Raw genomic sequence first — 27,764 nt, 5'->3', positions numbered from 1 at the left:
AGTACCTTTTCTGATAGCATTAATGTCATGCCATTTTACTTCCATTTTAAAGTTGTATTCATAAAGGAGCCCTAGAAATGTGGGTTTCCCTAGGAAATAAAAGGTAACACTCCCTGGTGCGGCTTTCTCAATCCCTACAGTATCTCTTCTGGCCCTGGTATCTTTCCAGATCTGACATGGGATCTATAGCAAAAATATGAATTGATGCCAACTTACTCAGGGTGCACACTTTTGCAATTCACATACGTTTTCTATTTTTTTGTGGTTTGTTAGATATTTGCAGTTGTAGACTAAAACAAGGCTTTTGGCTCTACTGAAACTTGGCAACTCATGGGTTAACCGAATATATAGGAAGTGCATGGAAACGAATGTCAATTTCAGAAATGCTTAATTTTCTTGGGGTTAAGACCGCCTTTAACACTAGGGAATAGTGATGGGCGAATTGGATCTGTTTCGCTTTGTCAAAAATTAGTAAATGACGAAATTTCGCTAGAATCCATTGAAGTCTATGGGCTACAAAATAGTTTTGACCAGTGGCGTAACTAGATGTTGCTGGGCCCCACAGCAAATTAATTTTAGGGCCCCCAACATATCCAGTGTTTGTCCTGTTTTACCAATATATGTTCAAATTGCTCATCAACGAGAGCCTCATGGGGCCCCCTGCACCTCCTGGGCTCCCCTGTAGCCGCAGGGTCTGCTTCCTCTGTAGTTACGCCCCTGGTTTTGACGCACGAGGCGGTGCAACAATTTTTTTGGGGGGTTGGCTAATTGTATAGCTGTTGGGGTTGGCTAATTGTATAAGTTAGGAATCAAACATGGTAACGGCTATATCAAATCGTACAAAAGGACAACAGTATGAGGATGTTTATTGTGGCACAATGCATTGCTTTGTTTTCTATCCATTAAGCAGAACATATTGGAAGCAATCAATTGGAAAGCAATCAATTCTTAAAAGCCACCGACTGGTTGTTTAGTTGGTTTGTGTTCATTTTTGATTCTTATCTTAATTGATCAGTTGTTTGCATTTGGTTTTTTTTGGCTCTTTCATTTAGATGGTGGAATTTCTACTTTCCTCAGAATGTTTATTTTACATTAGGATCTCTCCTGCTTGTGGCAGAGGTTAATGATTTCACAGCAGCAAACAAGCTCTCCAAAGTGGAAACAATTTGGGTAATTTGGTACCTGTGCATTTTCTACCCTAATTTCCTTTAAAAGTTTTTCATGTTTTTTTTTTTTATTCTTAGAAATGTATTTTGGTAAGATAGTTTTAGAAACAAAAACAACTTTTACTAATCATGAACATGAACATCTTAATAAAAGGCCAAATGAAGTCTTATGGCACAGTGCCTTTCTTTGTCTGTATCTGATATATAAGCATGTTGACCCGATGCTCATGTATTACAGCCAAATACTCTGCAAATAACCTTTCCAGGTACCTTCAATTGTGGTCCACTGCCTGCAGTAAGTACAGGGTGAAGTGTCTGGCAAGGGGGTGCTCAAAAATATTTGCATTTTTATATCCATTAGCATTAGGCATGTTATATGTAATAGGTCTGCTGCTTTGTCTTTTTACATTAGGGGTCAAGTGGTATAAATTAGTTTGGCATAACAACTTGAGTCCATTAAAGTCAGCCATCCATAAACATTCTACAGATTGGATAACCTGTAGCCCAGTTTCCTAATCTCTCTCCCTCTTTGGGCAAAAACCCCCAAAATAGCATTCAGATTACTGTCTGGATTAATTACTGCTACACGTGCAACAAATTATGGCAATATATTTGCCCTTTTAGGGCTCTTACAGATGAGCGTTTATACCTGCGCTCCCCTGCGTTTATACCTGCGCTCCCCTGCGCAGGAATAGACGCATTACATTTTTTCCAATGAGGCTGTACTCACACAGGCGCGTGTAGGCGCCGAACGCAGGTTGAGACGCAACATGCTGCATTTTTTTCTACGTTCGGCGTCTATACGCACCTGTGTTAGTACAGCCCCATTGGAAAAAATGTAATTCGTCTATTCCTGCGCTTCCCTGCGGCTGAACGCAGAAAAACGGAACGCAGGGGAGCGCAGGTAAAAACGCTCGTCTGTAAGAGCCCTTATGCTAGAAAGGATGTTTACCTTTAAATTAACTTTTGATGAGAGTGACAATTTGCAATTGGGATTCTTTTTTTTTTTACTTGTGTTTTTTGAAATATTTAGCTTTTTGTTCAGTTGCTTTTTGGTGGAATTTCAGCAGCTATCTGGTTGCTAGGGTCTAAAGTACCCTAGCAACCAGGCAGTGGTTTGAATAAGAGACTGGAATATCATAAGGAGAGGCCCTGAATACAAAATAACAATAATAATATAATTGTTGCCCCATAGACCAATAATTTATGAGCTACTAGAGTCAGTAAACTGTGTTCGAAAGCTGGAAAGTATCATAAATAATATGAAAACTATAAAGCATAAAAAATGAAGACCAGTTGCAAAAATTTTAAAATGTATGTAGTACTGCTACTTGGGGAAGCAGCTATATTTATTTGATATGATAAATGTATTTTGTTTACCTTGCCTTGAAGCTTTAGTTGCACTTGTCATTTTTGATGATTTTTTGCACATCTAAACAAAGAGATAAATTAAACTCCAGAACTAGTAAGTAACAATAAATTAGTGTCAGAGTGGGTATTACCTCCAATGTGGGGTTTGTTCCTCGAATGGGACTAATTAACAAAAAGAAAAAAAATAAAGATTCTGTTAGAGTGTAACAGTGTCTATGACTTACATAATGTGTAATTGTTGTGGCATTTTTTATACTGTCATATGTTTAGTCATACACTGAATTTTGTATTTACTGCACTGCATAAATGTTGAGATTCTTATATTTATTTCTAATGCATTGTACAGCTTGTGCAGACAAACCCGAACCCATAACTGCTGAACAACAATTATCCTGATTCTTTTGAACAAAAGCAGTGAATATTCTCAATTGAAAACAGCATTTAAACTACATTCTCCCAGACCCCACTCCTTTTCTAGTAAACCCTGCTGCCTTTTGCGTTTATCCCATGAAAACAAGATGCTCGAAAGATGTGTTCATCACCTTACAGGAAGTTAACTGAATATACTGAATAATATACAGTAGATAGATGCACCAAATCCAGGAATCGGTTCAGGATTTGGCCAAGATTCTGCCTTTTTCTGCAGGATTCGGATTTGGCAGAATCCAAGTGTCTGGCCGAACCAAATCTGAATCCAAAAAATCAGGTGACTGTTCATCACACAAACAAGGAAGTTTTTTTACCGTGTGTGGTTCTCTTTCCCCCTCGTTTCCTTAATTTACATACTGTATGCAAATTAGGGTTCGGATTCAGTTTGGTATTTGCCAGAATCTTTCACAAAGGAATCGGGATTCGGCCAAATCCTAAAATAGTGGATGTGGTGCATCTCTAATAGATAGATAGATAGATAGATAGATAGATAGATAGATAGATAGATAGATAGATAGATAGATAGATAGATAGATACAGATCAGAACTATTCAAATCTTTTATTTTTAAACAGACCCAAGGGTTAATTGTATTGCACAAAAGTGTGCTGATTTTCAAAGAAGTCGTATTCACCTATGACAAAAAGTTAATGTTCTCTTTTCCTGGAAAATACTCATTTTTTTGTATGGTGAGTCAAGTTTGTCCAAGAAGCAGAATTAAGGCAGTGTCTTTCAAATCCCTTTAGAGCAAATACAGCTGCAACTGTGTTCAGCCGAGGCTCCTTTCTGAATAGTCCTAGCGGGGAACTGATGGCTGCTCTGATTCATGCTCTGCATGTGGTAACCCTTAGAGCAGCGCCATCCACATGGTGGTATAAGGCCCATATGCAGCCTCCAAACAGATCTCTATTCACAACAATGAGAACAGTGAGCAAGGAGGGCTGGGGACAAGGGTAAAACAGAGAGGGCTAAAGACATCAGGACTAGCATTGATATCTCTCTCTCTGTTTATCAGAGGATCTTCCGAGGAAAGTCTTGGGACTAGGATTTAATGGCCAAACTGGGCCGCGGTTCCCCTATTTGCAGTCATTTTTATTTTATTTCATTAAGGCATTTTAAAGTACCAAACCCTTCTATAAATCTGAGAATAATACTCTCACATAATTATTTAAAAACAGAAGCTTTTTCCAGTTATCTGGAATGCTTAGGACCTGGGAATAAGGGGTCCTCACGTAATTTGGATCCCCCTACCTTAAGTCTGCTAAAAATCTTTTAAACATTAAATAATAAAGTAATTAGTGATCACCTGTTTAAAAGGAAACATTTTTTTTGGGTTGTGGTTGGTTACTTGGGCAAACTTAATGCCCTTTATTACATATGGAGGTAATTTATTCTAACTTATCAACTAGATGCTACCAACAAGAATTTCTTGGGTTTTGAGTTTCTTGTGATTGCAAATTTCCTGGTCCTTGTCAAAGACGGTGTTCCCAATCCACAAACCAAACAAAACCTATTACAGCTGCAAAGCTTCAGACCAAAAAACGCACTGCTAACAAATCTGTGGTAATATTTTACTGTTTATTAGTATGCCTGTTTTTGAGGAATTGTTACAAGGGTTTCTGTGTGACCGGCTGGGTATTAAGTCATGGTTTCTGCAAGCAATTAATTTGCTCCTATCTTCACTTTCACTGGAAGCAGGCAAGTCACACTTTAACTGCTCTGACTGTTGGGAGCTATGACATTCCGTATGCTGGTGGCCATGACTGTTTGTGTTTTTTTAGACTCATGTGGATTTATGAAGCAGTTTAAGGTTTGATCAGGGTTCCCTACGGACCTATCCAGCCAGCCAGCTGCATGCATGGGGAAAAATACTCTATTTATATGCAATGTTTTTATTTTACTTGCTGGAGCAGACAGTAAAATATGAGGGTGTTTCTGCTTATTGTGTACAAGGAGCATTCTTCCTTTGTGTATTGGTGCTTATACATGTTGGTGGAACCTACCATATAGCTGTAGGGGCATTCTCCATAGTCCTGTGGAAAAAACAGCTTCTGTTTATGGCTTCAAATAGATTGCACTGTCCTGTCGAGTCCTAAATGAATTCTAAAAAAAGCATTTCGATACATTTTATATGTACACAGGCCACTTTGTTAGGGTGTACTCTGAAATGTCAACCTCTAAATCTCAAAAAACAATATCTGTGAGCCCCCTCAATAAGGTAATAAGGAATTTTTAATGCCAACATTTTAAAACGGCTTATGCTTCAGTTCCCTATAGAATACCACCTTCCCACCCAGCTGTTGTAGTAACTGCTTTCTCTACAGTTAATGAATAACATTAGCCCCAAAATGAACACTTAAGCAACAGATAGTTTATATCATATTAAGAAGCTTATAAAACTGGAATATACTGTATATATTTAAGTAAATATTGCCCTTTTACATCTCTTGCCTTGAACCACCATTTAGTGACGGTCTGTGTGCTGCCTCAGAGATCACCTGACCAGAAATACTGCAGCTCTAACTGTAACAGAAAGAAATGTGGGAAGCAAAAGACAGAAATTTGTCCGTTAATTGGCTCATGTGAACTAACATGCATGGATTGCTTGATTTGTTTTACATATCAACTGTTTTATGCAATATATTTTTGTTTGGGGGTATAGTTTTCCTTTAAACTGCTGAATAATATATTATAGATCCCAGCTTTAGTTCAACACGTTAACATCTAATAGCATCTACAAATGTTGTTATCCAAACTAAGACAACAACATTTGTTTACCATCAAACAGAAGGAAGTGACTTTCACTCCCTGCAAGTAATAAAACGGGTTTCATCAAAAACAGACAATGTCTTCACCCTTTAACGTGGACTGCTTGATTAAGGAATCCTTTAATCCCCGACGTTCTATTCTTGTGCAGACATTTGGAAAATTCCATCTAGAATTGTAATCACTTCATCTGACACTTTTTCCATATGTTCAATCATATTCTTCTCGCACAATGTTAAAAGATGCGGTATTAAATTCTCGTTGAATGCTTGCCCAAAACCAGTGCTCTGTAATTTCCCTGGTAATGTGGGATGTTTCATAAAGGAATAAATGCATTAAGGACCAAGCGTACTGAGTATAATAAAATATAATAAAATATAGGGTTGTTGGCTCTACAGTCGTTTTTTGGCTGGATGCGGCACAGCGGTAATCAGTTAGGAAGCCTTGGCCCAGTCGGTGCTCAAGTGAATAACAAAGCTAACTTTAGGGGGAGAAAGTACTAAAATGAGAAAACCATCCAGCGAGTCAAAGCTATTTAAAGCCCACATAATGCTTTGATGATTTTTTTTTTCATTTGGAAGAGGTATGGGGCCATAAAAAAGAAGCTCTAAGGAACAACAAAGATCTTTACTCACTGGAGTGTGTTATCACCTTTTAATACATTTAACCGTGTGTATGTTTTGGCTAAGCAGTGAGTACCTGTACTAATTTCAATGTTGAGTCTGAAAGAATAGTGGACAACGGTCACCATCAGTCATTATTATCTGATTGTAGCCAGGGTCATTTGGGAGTTTGGTATGCATCACAAGTGAATGTCAATTGCAACTAGGTTACACCCGATGACTTTTATGGCATACCATTTCTAGTAATAATCTTACAAAGGACAATCACATTTACAAGGACCACTATGCTCTTCAAGGTTCCAGCTGAGTTATGCTGCTATGCACATTTATTAAGAGAATTTATATGCTGGTAAGCAACAGGACACAGTACCTTGTGGCGTGGGAGAATTGCATTTTTGTGTCCAACCTATCAGTTACATTCCCAATCCTCTCACCACCAGTTTCCCCTAGCTGCCTGGCCACAACACTGATCCACCATAATGCCACCTTCTTAAATCACCACCCACCCTCATTGGTAGCTTGTATATAAAAGTTGGCAACCCTATGCACACAACACCAAATATATCTGGCCAGGTCCCATGTGGGAGCTGAGCTCAGTTATGTATAAAAAGATGCATAAATACTACCTGAACTTGTGTTTTTTTTACACAGATTTACCTGTTTGCACAGCTTAAAAGGAAACCATAATTGTGGTATAGGAATAGTGTTGCCGCCTTTTCTGGAAAAAAATACCGGCCTTCCGATATATTTATCTTTTTTCCCAATTAATAATATTGGGATCAGGTGGCAACCCTTTATTCAAACCAGTTCCCCCCTTAGGTTCACAAATTGATCCAACCCCTACCTCACCTTGTACCGTACTGATATGATGGATTCTGGGACTTGAAGTTCCTCTGCTTTAAACAGAATTTGTGTAGCACCCACTATGAAAAGCAGAGCGACTTCAAGTCCCATAACCCATTACTTCCCATTGGAACAAGTTGAGGGAGGTGTTAGTAGTCAAAAGGGTTGGGGTGGGAAATGGTTCTTATGCATTAAATAGCTCTGTGGAATCAGATATGTTTGTATAAAAAATATAGTTCTTTTTCAAAGTTCAGATAGTGTTTATATACCTTTTCTAGATAAGTCCAATTGAATGAGCTCAGGTAAAAAAAAGGCAGTTAATTTGCCCTTTAAAGTATTACTAACATTCTTTTAATAGTACTCCTGTCGGTGTATCTTCCAAATACGAAGACACAGGATATATACCGTATATATATATATATATAACCTTTACATTTTCCTGGATTCCTGGATTCATTTTGTACATCTACTTCGTACCTTCACTACAGCAGTTTGGCTCAGTACATCTGTTGACTGGTTTAAACTGTGACCCCAGACAAGCTAGGGTTTCTTTTATTTTCCATTGTTTTATAATTGAACTTACATCATTGGTCATGTTCACTGGCCTCCATTTGGTACTGGCTTCCAAAGAGGTTTGCTTCCTGCACAAAATGCTGCACATATGCATTTATTAAAAACTATGTCAGAAATAATATAATTAAGGATTAACAGAATGTCTGATTAGCTGGAAGCTCCAGGGAAATTATTACCAGTTCACTTGCAGTTTACTTTATGACTGTTCCACCCTTTTTACATATGTTTAATTGCACTCATAGCAGAAAGAATAAAAAATCTTCATGCTCATAGTCATTCTTTGTTCTTTGCCCAAACAATTTTAAGCAAATATGCTCCTCTAGAATGATTGTATATTGTTATACCATCAGACCGTTTTGGAACCCTGTGTCTTCTGAGGTGGCCTTCCCGATGCTACCCCTCAGCACTTTCATTTTCTGCACTCCAACCATGGCAATAGGGGTGCCACTTAACTAGTTCAGACAGCAGAATTGTGCTTTCCGCACTATAGAAACAGAATTTCTGGTTCAAAACCCACAATTTGGCCTTTTAAATTTATGAGGGGTGACTTTTTTGCCTCCTCTGGAAAATTGCTGCCTACTGCCAACTGAAACAAGGTTTCGGCCTCACTTTATAAATGTTTGTTGATAACAACAAGCAAAATGTCATCCCTATCCACTTTTTTGTACTGAAGTCATGTGTGAGTCCAAAGTAAACAAAATGTTATCTGACTATGTCAACCAAACCTTTTCCCCATACACAGAAGTTAGTAAATGCATCCACCCAAACACTGACAACCTAGTTACAGTACAGATAGTAAGTGCAGTTATGCCAATGTTTATATGGACAATATGTGGGCCTTTTGTTACATTAACCACCACTTATTTAATGTACCACTGCTAGTCTTGCTAGGGAAACAACTAACTTAACATTTCCTGATGCTGTTCAAGATCATCCATGCTGTAGGCCAGCTATCCATTATTACCTGTTTGGGGTCTTAATTATTATAAAACATTGATGTCATACAAAATGGTCTGTGGAGGTCTCCCTGGGTAGCTTTTGATCTTGACATTTGAGTCTTGCTATCCTGAAAATGCATTTAGAAGTTTCTAGATATTTCACTGTATTTTTTAAACTTTCCAAATGACCCCATGAACTGGCATGGTCAGTACAGTTGATGGCTACAGAACCAGGGACCAGTGGTTGAGCAAACAGGTCAAAAGACACTATAGAGTAAAATACTGTTAAGGTAGTGCATTTTACTTTTTCATTTCACGGTGAAGAAAATGCAATGTAGTATGTGATTTGTCCTTTGTCAGTGACAGCAGTTGAAGGAAGCTGTGAAGAACTTCAGACTTGCTTCATTCATACAGTGACATCTAGTGGACATCAGAACAGACAGTACAGACTCGTTTGGAAGCTACCCCATGAATATTATTCCAAGAGGTTCTTGATTTCTCACTTCTCTTTTTATTCTCAACTTGCTATTGTAATACACAGCTTTGTTAATACTTTATAAATACTGCCTGACACAAGGAGTGGGTAAGCCTAATAAGGGAACATTTGTAGATAGGAAAACAACGAGGCGAGATGAGACAAGTGGTTTCAACCGCTATCAAATTCTTGTTTCCATGTACCATATATTAGTCACTGTTTGATCTACATTCTGTGTGAATACTATACAATAGTTTTTCACTGGAGGCTTGAGGAAATCATTGGCGAGCCAAGGCTTTTTGCCTTTTTTGGAATGTGGTAAGCCATACAAAGCTGCATATTGTTTTAGTAAACCACAAATCTGTGTTATAAATGCTGGTGGTCTGGAACCAGAATAAATGGAAATGCTGAAGATGGAAAAAACACCATACAGTATGAGACATATTTTAAGAACTGTGCCAATATGGGTCTATTACTGAGAGGCAAGTTGCTGAAGTTGTTGTAATGGCAGCTCTTTGGTGAAACCCAAGTTATTAGTCTATAATATTCAACCCATCTGTTTATTTGAAGTGAACCACATGTTGCTTTCTTTGAGATAAATAGCAATAGAGGTTCATATGAGGAATCTACATTTTAGAAGAGTTTATTTTCCATTCCCGTTCTTTATGGCAGACAATAAAGTATGTGGGGTATAACCTATTGTGTATATACAGTATTCTAAAAGGAAGCTGCAGGCAACGTCAACATTTTCCATAGATGGTGTGCTGGTGCCATAAGTTTATGACTACAGAGGCTGCATACCTCCCAATTTGCTAAAGTACCAAAATATATATATATATATATATATATATACACAGTATAGAGAGAGAGAGAGAGACATTAGGTGCACACCAGCACACCATAGACAGTTGTTTCACCTGGGTGTCCCAGATAAGAAACAACACAAGCAATGCAGAAGAACGGCACTCACAGAACATGCTGAACCAATCTTCCAAAGGTTTATTATGCTCAACGTTTTGGTCCCCCTGACCTTCGTCAGGAGTCAAATAGTGACAGAATTTAAATTCTGTCACACTATTGTGGGTCTGGTTGCACTGTTTGACTCCTGACGAAGGTCTCTGTGGGGGAACGAAATGTTGAGCATAATAAACTTCTGCTTTGCATATATGAAAAATAATTTCTAAAATATCAACCTACCATTCAGAGAAATACTGTACATGGAAGATGATAGCTAGTGCATAAGCCCTGGAATCAAGGTAAGAATATGCTTTCTGCACCCACGAGACACCTATTCTTTTCTGCCTATGATATTTGGTGTTAAGAGAAATGAGTATGAGAAATGAGTAAAATCACCTAGGAATCAAAGAAAGAAATGCTTTTTACTTATAGGTGTAGTGTTTACAGTGTCGGACTGGGACACCAGGGGCCCACCCAAAAATCTTAGACCAGGGGCCCACCCAAAAACCATAGACCAGGGGCCCACTCTCAGTACTCATTCTTCCTCTCCTCACTCAACCTCTATTCTACACTATTCTAGACTACTACACGTTTCTTTACATACTATAACCTATTATTCTATCTGTTTAGCTGCTTTGTTCACATAGAAATAGGGAATGGCCTTGAAATAGGGCAAATGTTTAGCAGCATGAGGGCCCACTGACACCTGGCCCATCAGGAGTTTTCCTGGTATCCTGGTGGGCCAGTCTGACACTGAGGGGCCGATTCACTAAGCTCGAGTGAAGGATTCGAATTAAAAAAATTCGAATTTCGAAGTATTTTTTGGGTACTTCGACCATCGAATTGGTTAAATTCGTTCAAATTCGAACGAAATCGAACGATTCGAACGAAAAATCGTTCGACTATTCGACCATTCGATAGTCGAAGTACTTTCCCTTTAAAAAAAACTTCGACCCCCTACTTCGGCAGCTAAAAGCTACCGAAGTCAATGTTAGCCTATGGGGAAGGTCCCCATAGGCTTGCTAACCTTTTTTTGATCGAAGGATTTTCCTTCGATCGTTGGATTAAAATCCTTCGAATCGTTCGATTCGAACGATTTAATCGTTCGATCGAATGAAAAATCCTTCCATCGATCGAACGTAGGATTAGAGCTAAATCGTTCGACTTCGATATTCGAAGTCGAACGATTTTAGTTCCCAGTCGAATATCGAGGGTTAATTAACCCTCGATATTCGACCCTTGATGAATCGGCCCCTGAGTGTTTAGATTTCATGTCTCTTTCGGGATTCCACGAAGAGACAAGAAAATGCAAAAAGCAACTTTCCCCCACCTCTTTTTTTTGTCTCCAACTGCATTGGCTTCATGGTGGCTTGGTGTCATTGTTTTAAAGGGTTTATACAGGACTTTTCCTATTTAAATTGCAGATTACATGTGTTGAATGCCAAAAGCTCTAAAACCATACATGGCGGTGGGATGGATTTCTTTTGTGTAGTATGTAAGGAACATATTGAGTTAAAGAGAAAAAATATTCTTAATATTGACAGAATAGACCAGGCGTGCCGATAGTATTCATTTAGAGATTTGGCAATGGGGGCATAATAGGTTTTGGCAAATGTAGAAGCAAACTGACAGAATTCTGGCATTTACTGGCACTTCTTTCTTTCTTTTCTTTTTTAAAGAACTCAGCATAAAATCATATCCATGTAATTTATTTTACTTTTCTAATCAAAGAAACAATATTAAAACCAAGAATGCCTGAATGATCACAGCTTTGTAAGGTGTAGTGCAAAATTGCAACAATTGAGAAAGATTTATTAATGTTCTTTACGGCTGAAAATGTCTTCCCACAATATCCCATAAGTCACAATCACTCTGTCGCCACCTTATGACAGCACCCTTGGTGTGAGGACGGCCTTTCAAACATATTGATTTGACCCAGAAAATGTGGCGCCAGTTAGCACTGCTTTTAATCTTGTGTCATGGAGAATGGGTTAAGGCATCAGATTTATATCCTTCACCTGGAAACTGAGCAGTGAACTTCAGCCTTATAGTTCTGTGCATTTCATTTAACAGCACTTCAGGATCCGTGCCAGGAGGTAAACCTTTCTGATGATGTCAGAACTTCAATTAATTCAAACTAATTTAAGAAGCCCAAGTAGATAGGATCAAAAAAGAAAAAAAAATCAAATAAAAGCAGCGGGGGCTTCAATAAGAGAGCATGGAATTAAAACAAGCTTTCAAAAAAGTAGACAGAGTGCAGAAGCACCTATCGTGCTGATATCTCGAAAGATAAACAGAAATACAGAGCCGGTATGTGTAGCTGCTGAATCATCAGGAAGTCATGTACTTTTACGATTGGTCACCTTTTCCAAAGTCTGCTGCATGGTGTTAATGTAGAGAATTGACAATGTTCTCTATGTTTGGTAGATGCAGTTGCTTCTTTATTGGAATACTGATTTTGGATTTTGGATTTAGCAGATATAATTACATCCAGTCACTTTATTTTACTCTATGATATTTTAGCTCTTAGCAGGCTTAGCTCATGTAGCTATAACGGTTTGTACCACTGGGGCACTGCTTTCTGTGCTAGAGCACTGGTACATACAACTCCTCTCTTTTTTTCTGGGCCCTTGCAAATAAAATGAAGGATCTTTCCTACATACCATTTCACAAAGTATTTTGGGCTCCATGGGTTCTTAAACAGGACTGAAAAACTATTGAAAAACAAAGGAACATGGCAGATCACATCAGAACAACAAGGGTATTGCACCATAGTTGCATGCCCAAGCATATTAGGATCTCACAGGGTGCCTCAAAGGGATTTAATGCATTGTCCATGGGTCTTACCCACTTGAGTCCCTTGAATTAGGTGGGTGTCTCCTTTTGAACTACCCCACATTGTTGGAGTACAAACATGTTTTACTAGCTCATGCTTTCCCTTTCAAGACTATATATTGTGTATATATATAATGTACATCGGCCTGTAAAATTTTTATAGCCATATGAAGGTACAGGCAACCGGTCATGTATCAAGCAACTTCTAAAATCCTTATATTTCAACATACAAAGTATATCATAGTGAAGTTTTAATGAGTCATATGACAAAGTGAGACAACCAAGCACCAATTATTACTAATGACAGGACTACACACTGTTTACAAGTATATATTTACAAATGATGCATTTTTATTTATTTATTATTAAAACATAATAATTGCAGGCCCTATGTATGAAGCGCTTTGAGCAAGGTCATATCACTTTTCTTGTATCATCAGAATTATTCTGCATTGTAGTTTATGTGTTTGCCATTATGGTTTTCTAGAAATGAACATGCTAAAAAAAGACCTGAGACCAAAATGGGTAGGTGCAACTTGTGCAACAGGTCAGATATGTTTTCAATTTAAGTCTACTTGTAAAGGCAATAAAAAACAGCTGGAAAGCCATCAGTGTTCAATGGGAATGGGATGTACCACTACAGAGGAGGCAAAATACAGACATATGGCTTCTTGTGACATGTCATATAGTTACTATGACTAAAAGGAAAGGACATGGAAGGTTTTTTTTTTAACATATTAAAACTAGTCACTTATTGCTCCATTTTTAAAAAGGGGAGGTTCACCCTTATTATCTTTTAGTATATTCTAGTTTGGACCAGGTCTAAGCAACATTTGACTTTTTCTAGACTGCAACGGAAAATGCTATCTTGTCTAGGTCAGTGGCCCCAGCAACTCAAAAACACACTGACTTCGTGGCTTATATTTTATTGTCATTTTTTCATTAATCACTGTTGTTTTTCCATTTGAAAACCATACCCTGGTTTCTAGGGTAATTCATCCTTTGTGACCAGATGTCTGTAGATGTCTGCAACCTAAAGTACATTTTAAGTTGAATAACCCCCTTTAACAACCAAATAGACCAAAATCCGTAAAAACTGTCCCAAAGATCTAGCGTGGAGAATCTGACAAAAGCTCCACAACTTGCCTCAACACAATAAAACTGACAAAAGCCCAGCTGGTCCAGCGTAGCGATATTGGCAAAAGCTCCAAAAATATCATATATAACATGTACTCTATGAAACTGGTCTAGAAACCCAAGGGCCAAAAGAGGTAGTGACAGCCAAGTGCCAAACCCAAACATAAATCCTACAAAAGCCAGGACCCAACCATTCTGCAAGCTACCAGGAACATTTAAAGCAAGGCAAAACCAGGAGCCAACCATACTGCAACCTGTCTAAAGCCAGGAGCAATGTATACTACAGCCCAGAAAAAAAGCTACTGACTGGCATTGCTTGCTACAGCCAAGTTTATTATCTACAAGGACTCCAAGGTCCTTTTCTGTTATGGATTTGCCTAGTGCAGTCCCATTAAGGGTAGAAGTGGCTTGGATATTTTCATATCCCAGGTGCATGACTTTACATTTATCAACATTGAAACTCATTTGCCACTTAGCTGCCCAGATTGCCAGTTTGTCAAGATCTTGTTGCAAAGATGTCACATCCTGGATGGAATTAAATGGGATGCATAGTTTTGTGTGATCTGCAAAAACTGATAAATTACTTACAATACCTTCCCCTAAGTCATTAATGAAAAAGTTAAACAAAAGTGGGCCCAATGCAGAGCCTTGAGGAACCCCACTAAGAACCTTACTCCAAGTAGAGAACCATTAACAACCACTCTCTATACTCGATCCTGTAGCCAGTTTCTTATCCATGTGCAAATGACTTCATTAAGCCCAACAGCCCTTAGTGTAGAAAGCAGTCGTTTGTGGGGCACTGTATCAAACTCCTTGGCAAAATCCAAATAAATACCATCCACTGCCCGCTGCTGTCCAGCATCCTACTTACAGGAATCAGAAAAGAGATGGGCAGCACTCCAGGAATGAGAAAAACTTGCCTTTATTTACACACAGCAGGGCAGCATAGCAACGTTTCGAGCCTCGCACGGCTCTTTGTCAAGCTTGACAAAGAGCCGTGCGAGGCTCGAAACGTTGCTATGCTGCCCTGCTGTGTGTAAATAAAGGCAAGTTTTACTCATTCCTGGAGTGCTGCCCATCTCTTTTCTGATTCCTGTGGCTCAGTGTGGAAGGACACTGCGGGAGGTGCACCCAATTAACCAAGAAAACTAACCAGGTGTGTGCCCCTCAAACCCCTTTTGGAACAGCATCCTACTTACCTCATGACATATCCTTCATAAAGCCATGCTGCTCATAATGCCATTCACTTGGACAATATTTTGAACGTGATCCCTTAACAAGCCTTCAAATAATTTGCCCACCACGGATGTCAAACTTACTGGCCTGTAATTGCCAGGCTGAGATCATAATCCCTTTTTAAATATAGGAATTACATCAGCTTTCCTCCAATCCATAGATAACATACCAAAAGAAAGCAAGTCAGAGAAAATCAGAAATAGAGGCTGGTCTAAAACTTAACTAAGCACTCTTAGAGCTCGAGGGTGTAGTCCATCTGGACCTGGTGCCTTATTCACATTACTTTTTAGTAAAGCTTTAAGAACCATATCCTGAGTCAGCCACTGACTAGATTGAGCTGAGCCAACAGTGCAGCTATGCGATAGGTCTGGGAACTCTCTGTATCTGTTCATACAATCATACTGGTTCCATTATTTAAAGGAGCCACACTCTCAACCCATATCTTTTTAACTATTAATGTACTTTTTGGGGTTAGTGTTCACCTCTGACACAATGCGCTCCTCATTTCTAATCTATGGCTTCTGGATTGCTAGTTTACAACATTCATTATAGTGTTTATATTCATTAAATGCAGCTTCTGTCCACATAGGGTGGTTCTTGATGCTTCTACATTTACTTCTTATGGGAATACAATTGAGAACAGTAACGATTTAATATCATTGCTGTTCTGTGTTTATAGCAGAAAACATAATGTCCCAATCTATACTCTAAAAGGCACCTCTTAAGGCACTAAACTTAGCTCGAGTGGATCGATATGATTCTTATCACATTTGGATACTTAGGCTATAAACACGTAATTCAATACCATGGCCCTCATATACTTTCTAACTCAAATGTAAATTACCTCTAATAACTCTCTCCAAGTAATTAAGATTAGACCTCTGTTTTTGTAGTAGCACATGAACTTTGGGGCCCATCACCTTGAAATAAAGATAAATACTCCAAAAGTGGAAGTTGTATGATCGAAAAGCTACTGTTTTAATTTAACTAATTACCTGTCCCGTCTAGGAAGAACAATAATATAAATATGTACCTATGTTACACTTACAGTAGCATGCAATGCAGTATGGGCGACTGGTGTGTGGTGGGCACTGTTTTTCCTGTAAAAGAAGTTGGTAGGGTTAATGGGTGGAAAATGGGAACAGCTAAATTGATAAAAGAACTAGTGGGCAAAAAATGCAGCCCCTTCTGTTTAAAATTCTGTTAATTTTTGATAAAATGTAACAGGTAAATCATGAAGGGGGGGGGGGATTTTAAGCACTCCCCAGTGATTACATTCAATATCCTAAAACTTAGCACTGGTGCTCCTCTTAGCCCAAGTTTAACTTTCCTTTAAAATGAATTGATAAGACACATGTTGAATATGAAATGCCACTTAAAGCTTTTATATTGGACACAGTCCTTTTGCCCTTCTCAATGCTATGGTGGGTTGGTTTTGATTAAGAAAAGAATTATTCTTAACATTTCCCAGAAATATTATGTAAACATTAGCAAATAATTCTTCCTAAGTATTTTAAAATCTGCTTAGGTGAAGACACATTATCAGAGGTTGGAAATAATCCTACAGTGTAGAGTAATATCTGAGAACACTTTGATTTCACATAATAGAAGAAAACACAATGGGCTCCATTCACTGCTCCGTGAGCCAAACCCACAGTACCTGGTTGAAAGGGTCACTTTACGCCATTTTGCAATTCAAATCTCTTAGGCCTGTGCGTATCTCTGTCATGTAACCGCGTTGCCAGTTTCAAAGAAGCCTAAGTGCCATTTTATGCATTTAGAATGAATGACCGAGAGGCAAGTGGACTCATTCAATTGAATGTAATTCTCATTCTTTGGTTAGATGCCAGAAGAAATTGCGATCTTATATTGGTTCTGTTTTTCAAATTCAAATCAGGCATTTATGGCCAAGAGGGCACAGGCAGGAAGCAATTTTGAGTACTTACAAGAAAAAAATCTATTTAGGCTCAGGACCAAGTTGTTGCTTACCTTGAATAGAATGACTGCCAGTGCACCTTGAGGAAATGCCACATTGTTAAGCATTACCAGAGCTCAGAGAATAAACATAAGTACAATGTCCGCTGTTTGAAAGCCTTTACAAAACCTTGGAATAGTGACAGTGTCATTTCTCTTTATATTATAGTATTTTTCACTTAATGGGACAGGGAAAAAATGCTCGATTATCACCCCCTCCTTCAGAGTTAATGTGATTTCTACTATGTATGGGGTCCTGTTTAGTAACAGGACCCCATACATATCGGCAATGGCCAATTATATTTACAGGGGTGATTTCAAGTGTTGTCTCGCACCCATTGAAGAGAAAAAGCTGGCGCTACTATGCAGGTTGCCGTTATATTTAAAGGGGACCCGTCACCCAAACATATAATTCCAAATCCTATTTTATCATGTTAGTCAAGCAAAATGAACTTTAATTACACTGTAAGAATTATTTGAATCTTGTTTCCTTCCGTCTGCGAATTAATAATTATAGCAAGCAGGCAGGAGCCATTTTATGGACACTGTTATTAAGACAAACCTTCCATCATCTCTTGTTTGTGCACCAGAAGGGGGAACCTGATGTCCATCCCCATGTACTGGTTACACAATTAAATGATAAAGAGAACGGGGGGAATGTGGGGAGAGCAGTGACATCTAGTAAGTGCTGAATGGAAAGTCAAAGTAATTGCCTGCCCTGCCTCTATGCCTAGGATTGCTAAAGGGCCTGGGTGACCTGAAACGTTGCCTTTTTTGTGAATGTTTTTGGGGTGAATAAACCTTGCACTTTTTCAATTTTCAGTGTGCCATTGGTATTTTTCTCCATGTAACTTCAAGACTCCTGTGGTAGGCGTGGGTCCCCCAATGTTGCACCTAGTACCGCAAAAGGTATATGCTTAGGGGTGTAAGCACTCTACTATTGCTTTTCTGCCTCAATGCCTAAGGCATACAGGAGGGGCAAGCAATATTTGATTTAAAGCGGAAGAATGAGTTTACTACAGCTATGAATGCTTAAATAAAAAAATAATTTGGGTTTCCTGTTTAATTTGAAAAGGACTTTTTTTAATACAGATTTTTATGTTTGGGTCCACTTAAAATAACTTTGCACTGTTTGTGTTCTAAAACATCAGGCAAAGGGTTGTGCTTCACACTGAATGTAGTACAGGTACGGGATCTATTATCTTGAAACACGTTATCCAGAAAGTTCCAAATTATGGGAAGGCCATCTCTCGTAGACTCCATTCCAATCAAATAATTAATTTTTTTTTTTTTAAATGATTGACTTTTTTTCTGTAATAATAAAATAGTACCTTGTAGTTGATCCCAACTAAGATATAATTAATCCTTATTGGAGGAAAACAATGCTAATGGGTTTATTTAATGTTTAAATTATGTTTTAGTAGACTTAAGATAAGAGAGTCAAATTATGGAAAGATCCCTTATCCGGAAAACCCCAGGTCCCAAGCATTCTGGATAACAGGTCCCATACTGTCTGTGTATGGTGATCCAGCATACAGAGTGTGTTAGAATACCCTATTATTTGCACACCATCCACAAGCTAGGGAGCAGAAGTAGGGACAAGGAGCCATGTCCTTACTGCCAGACTATAGCTTGTGTTAAGTGCTGGGCACCCTTGATCCTGACAACACTGTGATCTGTATCTTTTGTTGGATTTTTATTTAAAGTGCAAAGCACAGCCTTCATGGTCTAGTGTCCCTGGTGCAGTGCTCAGTGAATGGGTCCTAAGGAATGCAACTTTGCACCCCTGTGACCTGAGAAATGAGACCCTATATGTTCACTTGATGGTAACTAAGCTAGAATGAATACTCATAAATTTTTTTTTTAATTTTAATAGTGTTTTTCATTGGGGGTGCATTAGATGTTATTGTGTTTATTTTGTAATAGAATGAAGATTTAGGTTAGACATAAAATGCACTCACATTTGCTCCTTAAAGGGGATGTTCACCTTTAAATTAACTTTTAGTATGACATAGAGATATTCTGAAATAATTTGCAGTTGGTCTTCATTTTTTATTTTTTTATTAGCTTTATATTCAGTAGTTTTCCAGTTTAATCTTTCAACAATCCTGTTGCTAATTACCCTAGAATCCATTTGAATAAGAGACAGGAATATAAATAGGAGAGGCCCCAATAGAAAGATGAGCAATAAAAAGTAGCAATAACAATACATTTGTAGCATTACAGAGCATATGTTTTAGATGGGGTCAGTGACCCCCATTTGAAAGCTGGATAACGTTGAAAGAAGAAGGCATATAATTCAAAAACTATTAAAAAGTAAAAATTAAGTCCAAATGGAAACTTGCTTAGAATTACCAATTCTATGACATATTAAAAGTTAACTTAAAGGTGAACCACCCCTTTAAGCAAAGTTGACTATTTGTGGTTCCAGGCTCCCTAATGCAGCTTTGTTGCAGCCATTTTTAACTCTATAGATTATTCTGTGTTTCAAATTTTGTGACTCAGTTACTGTAAATTGGACGATTTATGGGTTGTCTCATCCAGACGGGCCGAGCAGCTCTAAGCCAAGGCACAATAAAATTTAGAGGTAGAAATAATGGAAACACTTAGCGAAATAAGCAGTGTAATTAATGTATCGGAAATCCACACCACTGACACATAAGGAAAAGAGGGCTTTGCAGTTGATGAATTACGAATAAGACATTAACTGTTGGACATATACATACATTATTACATGTGGAAGACATGCAAAGAGAAGGCAGATCCCAAATGTTTTACCATTAAAGAAAAGACATTTTAAAGGATTAGCAGGAGTGACTTCATACACCCTATTTGACCCCCGGGTATACTTTTTCATAAGTGCTTTTTGCAGAATTACATTTAGATTTAGTTTTTCTTGTGATCCTTGTCTAATCTGAATTTTACTGCCAACTTCTTATAACTGTGCCGCTTACTACTTTTATTATTAACACGTATTTTATAGTAAATGAATCGCCAGCATAGTTGATGGGCCCCAAACACAAGCCAAAAAGCTTCAGACTCAGCCTGAAGGGACCCAGACAGCAGCTGTTATCTGGCCCCACCTTAACACAGGAGCCATTTTTATTTAGTGTGTTATATGGATGGAAACACCTGAGAGGAAAGGATGAATGAGAGGGCAGCTAACAGATGTGCCTTTAGGGGTATTACTAGTGTATCCCTAATGTTCTTTCTGATGCAACAGCTTTGAATGTTAACTGTCTGGCCTACTTGTTGTTGTTCAGACCTATTCCTAGCAATAAGCAACTAAACAAGTGTGTGAAGTTGAGAAACATCAAAAATTCAGACTGTAGTGGGAATAATTTAAAAGTTAAAAAATAATTTATTAGGACAAAAAAAAATCAATTTAACGCATTTCATGCCCAACAGGGGTGAAAACTGTAAAGTGTATCTTAGCATACATTATTATCTCAGTAGTATCTTACGTAGCTATGGCCTTCATGACCTCTCTTATGACTGCATTAAGGTAAAATGTAGTAAAAGTCACTCGTTTTCCTGCTGTTCTAATATATATATGACAATATATATATAGCTAAATACATAGGGCAAATTCACTAAGCAGTGAAAATGCGCTAGCGACGCCTCCACCACTCTTCGCCAGGCAAATTTTTGCCAGGGTGCCGCTAATTCACTAAAATCCGAAGTTTCGCTCAAAGAGGCGAATGGTAGCAAATTTGCGCTAGCGTTAATTCGTCAAGCAAAGCGAAGTTACGCTAGCGATGCCTAATTTGCATACGGCGCCAAATTAAAGTTGAATGGACGTATATATAGCAGCAAATACATTACACTACACAATGTGCCATATGTTAAGAAATGTAAGGGGTAAGGAGGGTGCCCCCAAAAAGATATACGATCTTTTTCAGCTTATCACCCTAAAAAAAGTAAAAGAAGCCAGCGTTTTTTGGGACTTAGAAAAAATTTCAACTTTTTTTGAAGGCAAGTCTGGCGCAAGAGGTAACGTTCAGTAAAATGCGCAAGTTAGTGAATTAGAGTAGTTACGTCGTCCCTTCGCCAGAGCGCAACTACGCCTGGCGTAAGGGTGCGAAGTATCGGTAGAGTAGGTCGACTTCGCTAGCGAATTTACGCTACCATTAGTCACTTCGCCCTTTAGTAAATTTGCCCCATAGAGCTTCATACAATGCATACCTCCCAACTGTCCCGTTTTTCATGGGACTGTCCTGATTTTGACAGCTCAGCCTGCAGTCCCGGATTGTAACTGAAATGTCCTGACTTTCTCTTTGATCTCCTACACTGAACAGCCAGAAAAAGACACAACGTTCCTAACTTAATTGGCTTTTGGCAGAGAGCCCAGAATAGATACTTAGATACTTATGTAACAATATAAGATTCTCTTGGGGAAGCTGTGGAAACAGCTTAAAGAGCAATTCGCCTTCATTAGCAAAACTGTAATAACACAAAAACCACAGAAATGTGTTCAAACTTTCATAACCTGCCACATTTTCTAAAATGGACATGGTAATTAGGGGGTGTGGTCACGAAATGGGCGTGGTCAAAGATATTTTTGTCCCTCTTTCTGTTTCCAAAATGTTAGGCAGTATGCAATGTGACTATTAGCATTGGGCACTTACTAACTATGAACTAAGAAATGAAGATATTTAATCACATATTAAAGCCTGAAGCTTGTTCTGTTTTAAAAGTCCTTCGACTTAAACCATTTACAGTGTGTCCTGGGGCAACAGGAGGTGTTCCTACAGTTCAGAAACTTTAGTATCTTAAAATGTCATCATTCTTTACATGTGCTAATTGGTTGTACAAATCTCGTGCAGAACACACATAAGCCCGCTAGAAATTCTCACAAAGTCATAAAAGTGTTTAAACAGTACAGGCCTCGCAAGCATCACCTAGTTTTGTGCTAATTACCACGCTAACTCATTTTTGCCTTTCGGGTTCGCAGCTATCAGCCGATTTTGGAAACCTGTCTTCATCTACAAACGGGTGTTAAAAAGATCTAAGTAGACCGGATAACCAATGTGCAAGGGTCACAGTCAGTGCACATCTGTTTATGCACAGATTCAATGATTACAGCAGGAACCACATACATTCATTTGGCGCAAGCTAGAGTCCAACTTTAAAGGAAAACTCTGATTCTTTTTTTTTATGGTGCCTTAAAATTCTCATTAAATCATGGTGTAAAAAAATATGTTTTTTTATTTATTATCTGGCTTGTTTGGAATTGCTCAGTCTCTGTTTTTGTTCTGGTGTGTGGTTTTCAAATGCTCATAGCAACGGTATAGTCAGTAGGTTTAATCACAGCCTTACATGGCTCTGTAAAATATCAAGGTAAATGTAATGAATAAAATATATACTCTTACATAATTTAAATGTACCCTTTCCAAGTTACAGTATATTATTTGTCATTTGAGATACAAAGAAAGTGTCATTATATATATATATATATATATATATATATATATATATATATATATATATTTATTCACAGTCCATGAAAGCACTCACAGCAGACGCCATCCAGCGTGTATTAAAAGGTTATTTATTGGTGCATGGTGTATCGACGCGTTTCGGCTCACCTGGAGCCGTCGTCAGGATCCTTACGACGGCTCCAGGTGAGCCGAAATGCGTCGATACACCATGCACCAATAAATAACCTTTTGATACACGCTGGATGGCGTCTGCTGTGAGTGCTTTCATGGACTGTGAATAAATAAGTATTGATTGGTTAGCACCCAGCAAGTGACCAAGTGAATGGTGAGTGCTGATTATCTCTCTCTATATATATATATATATATATATATATATATATATATATATATATATATAGTCCTCCATGAAGCCAGCACTCTCGATACATAGTTTCAAACGCCTGGGTGCAGTATCAACAGTTTCAATCTCCACATACACAAATAAGATCCGCACTCACAGGACTTATGGAAATTATAGAAAATTTATTGCAAGAGTATAACGTTTCGGCCTCCTCCGAGGCCTTTTTCAAAGTAACAAATACATAAACACAAATGCTTTAAATACCTAGATTGGCGGGTATAAGATTTTTTAGCCAATTAAAGATGACGTGTCCACCTCATCATCAAAGCACGACAAATATACATATCCCAGACAACATGATATTTATCACAAAATCACTACACAAAAGTAAATTACAATGTAACAAAGCCCACTCTCTAATACAATGTTAAAAACATATTAAAACCAATTATTCTGTAATATTTCCCAATTTGTTGCCATAATTGTTAACATAGTTGTTACTTTTTACGAAAAATATCAAAGTTTGAATAAGGGTGGAAGGTCTACCCAGGGGCTCCCTCTGCATATATATATATTCGATGTTACTATTGTAATAACTGAAACTGGATAAAACACCAATAGATGGAAGTGGAACATCTACTGCTGCCTGACACATCGACTGGGGGGGTCAGCGGCCAAACAGAGGACATTCCGTTTTCGTATCAGCACCAATTATAGTATGATTTTATTCATTCATCTTTTGACACTATGGGGTTAATGAAGATTGATGGATACATCACGATCGGGATCATGAATTCTGGACACTTGGGGCATATTAGATGTACTTTTTATTTTCATTTTTTATTCTTTTTTCACTTTATGTTCACGTGTATCTTTATATATTTCTTTATATATTTCTATTATATATTGAGGAGTATTATTGATTATATTACATGATTTGGGGCATTCACATTTATAAAAATTTTTTTTAAATTTTTTAACTTCACAATGATATTTTTTCAACCTTAGTATGGTTTTACACGAAGGATCGTTGGTGCAGTATATAGATGTAGCCGGATACACATGCACAGTTTGCACATGCCTAAATATCAGGTCATATAGATACAGGTCATTGGGATAGAATAAATGTAGGGCCTCTTGTTTGGTACGGTGCGGACCCTATAGTGAATATTAATGGATATATTAATAATGAGTATAACTATGATAAGCACATTTACCATGTCCTGACAATAAATTATTGATGGTGGGCGAGATATTGGGTTATAATGAGACTAAGCGGTAGAGAGAGGGTTAATATGATGGTTACTAGAATGTTATCCAGTTTCAGTTATTAGAAAAGTAACATCGAATATATATATATGCAGAGGGAGCCCCTGGGTAGACCTTCCACCCTTATTCAAACTTTGATATTTTTCGTAACAAGTAACAACTATGTTAACAATTATGGCAACAAATTGGGAAATGTTACTGAATATTTGGTTTTAATATGTTTTTAACATTGTATTAGAGAGTGGGTTTTGTTACATTGTAATTTACTTTTGTGTAGTGATTTTGTGATAAACATTATGTTGTCTGGGATATGTATATTTGTCGTGCTTTGATGATGAGGTGGACACGTCATCTTTAATTGGCTAAAAAATCTTTTTCCCGCCAATCTAGGTATTTAAAGCATTTGTGTTTATGTATTTGTTACTTTGAAAAAGGCCTCGGAGGAGGCCGAAACGTTATACTCTTGCAATAAATTTTCTATAATTTTCATAAGTCCTGTGAGTGCGGATCTTATTTGTGTATGTATATATATATATATATATATATATATATTATGTCTGTGCAGTGAACGCACTCCTTCCGGATATAATTCTGTCAATGGTGGTGCGTTGGTCAAAGCTTGATAATATAATCCAGTAAATGGACCGGCACTCGTTCATATTAGTGAAATAATTGTGTCTTTATTCACAAGTTCATTTCCAACGTTTCGGTCCTCTCTGGGACCTTTTTCAAGGATCCTTGAGTGCGGGTCCATTTACTGGATTATATATATATATATATATATATATATATATATATATATATATATATATATATATATATATATATATATACACTGAACACAAGTCATTAATAAATCAGTGGAATAATCAATAAGCAATAAGAATAATCAGAGTTATGTGACCTGTATAAAAGCATTCGTAATTTATAAATATCTTTATGAATTACAGTAGGGGGTACATTATCCACTATATATATATATATATATATATATATATATATATATATAGTGGATAATGTACCCCTACTGTAATTTATAAAGATATCAGAAGTCACCTCGGAGTTATGTGACCTGTATAAAAGCTTTTATATGGTGGATAATGTACCCCCTACTGTAATTTATAAAGATATTTATAAATTACGAGTGCTTTTATACAGGTCACATAACTCCGAGGTGACTTCTGATATCTTTATAAATTTCTAGTAGGGGGTACATTTTGCATTATAATCTACATTTTGTGGGGGGGGGGGTCGGAGGGGTCGGCGTCGAAATTTTGGTCACCGGTGTCAAATTTTGAGCGCGCCGGCATCTGTTTTTGACTCGTGGCATCAAATTCCGGCCCGCTGCGTCAAATTCGGCGACCTGGGGGCCTCTGTTATAAACGGCGAATTCTGACGTCAGAACTCGCCGTTTATAAGGATATAATTTACAGTCTGGTCCCAAAGGGAAATGACCAGACTGTAGATTATATAGTGAATAAAGTACCCCCTCTTGTAAAATATAAGGATATTATAAGTTACCGAGGAGTTACATGACCATATAAAAACACGAGGCCGAAGGCCGAGTGTTTTTATACAGGTCATGGAACTCCAGGGTAACTTCAAATATCCTCATATTTTTCAACTGGGGGTACTTTATTTATTGTAATACACAAATTTCAGTTAGTCATGTGACAGAAATGACCTCAGAACTCACGATTTATAACTGATGACATCAGAACTCACCGTTTATAAGAATATAATTTACAGGATATTCATGGCTTTTGTGTATATATATACATACATACATACATACATACATACATACATACATATATATATTATATATATATATATATTCTATTCATTATTTATGTAAGCATACATTTAGCACTATCTATATCTAATTGTTATGCAAGTGGGTCCAGGGTGCCAGGTTCTTGGTGGGCCTTAGAAAACCCAGTGATAATAATAGTTAAAATAATAATAATAATAATAAAACTGTCCCTTTTCAGTTTTCCTTTCCCCTCCTGTCTTATACTCAGCAGTACTTGCGAAATATCAAGCTGTATGAGGATAACTGAACTTTCGCATTTACATTTCGTGATTCAGCATAAATGAACCTTTTCAAACAAGAATGCCGCAGCCAAAACTGAGCTCAATCCAGACTTTCCAACAAATGAAATGGAGCCCTTGCATTATCTATCACTCCTTCAGCAGTATTCTATTTGTGCTTGTGTATTCATCGTGGATAATGGATGCCTTGCTCCTACATGTAGAAAACACTGAAAAGGTTAAATACAGATCATATCTCAGAGGCATAAAATCATGTGGATGCTGATTGGTGTAATTATTCAATGCCTTCTTTATTTGACAGGTAAACAAGAAACCTTGGAACGCTTCCCGTTTGATAGAACTGTTAAACAGTCTGTAAAACACTCGTGCATCTGTATTAGCACTTTAGATGAAATAGATTACGTGCCCGCTGCACAAAAGTAGACTATGGCCATCCCTCCTAAATGCACCTCCAAGCACAAGTGGGAACTTGTTTTTGCCAAGTAACAATGATTCTGAGGCCTTGCAATTATTGCCTTTGATATAATTACAAAAAGAAAATCAGCAGAAGGCGGCCACCATTTTTCAAGTTGCGCTATTAGTTTAATCCTCTCCAACCTCTGCATCAGGCATTATTACAAGTACCGTTACTCTCCATATTAAACTTGGCTGGTGGCTGCTAGCTTTTTTTTTTTCAGTTCCTCTATTAGAGTTACATCTGTAAACTTGTATCAGGCATCATTCTCTCACCGCTAGCTTTCCTCACAGTGGAAATTCCCATTTTTGGTAATTACATTACCTTTCATCACTACTTTAGCTCAATTAGTTAAATTCTTATGTTTGGCAAATCGAGAATGTAAAAAGTTCAACGAGCAAATGCAGATTTCAACACTTCTAATAAAAAACAGGGAATGCAAAGAACAGATGAGGTATCATGTAGTGATTTCAGGGGTTTTATAACTTATGGCAAAGAGAAAGGGAAAAAATAGGTCAACGTGACCCATATAACTGTTCAACAAGAATTGTTAATACCATCTAAGGATGTCTTTGTTTTGCTTAAAGCAATATAATATATTCAGATTTGGCTTTGTATGATCAGGCCCCCTATGTAATGTACACATACAGCCTAATATTCCTTAGCTCTTGGGTGCTTTTTTGTAAGGGGTCTCTATACGGGATGTTAGTGAGTGTTTCATGCAAGCAAAAGCAGGGGCCCAATGAGGAAAGTAGACTGGAACAGGATGGAAAAGGTCATGGTTCCTACAGCCAGGGACAGGACTACGCAGAACAGGATGGAGCAGGTGCAGAACAGGGCAGACTAGATCAGGACCGAACAAGTATAGAACAGGACAAAGTGG

General features: G+C 37.8%; 1 protein-coding gene across 7 annotated transcripts in view; it reads left to right on the top strand.

Moving 5' to 3' along the window:
* The window catches only part of smoc1.L (SPARC related modular calcium binding 1 L homeolog), a 153,515-nt gene that overhangs the window by 36,712 nt on the left and 89,039 nt on the right, over positions 1 to 27,764 (top strand).

Source organism: Xenopus laevis, chromosome 8L (genome assembly GCF_017654675.1).
Source record: "Xenopus laevis strain J_2021 chromosome 8L, Xenopus_laevis_v10.1, whole genome shotgun sequence".
Lineage (NCBI taxonomy): Eukaryota > Metazoa > Chordata > Amphibia > Anura > Pipidae > Xenopus > Xenopus laevis.
This window is presented reverse-complemented; position numbering and strand designations above follow the sequence as displayed.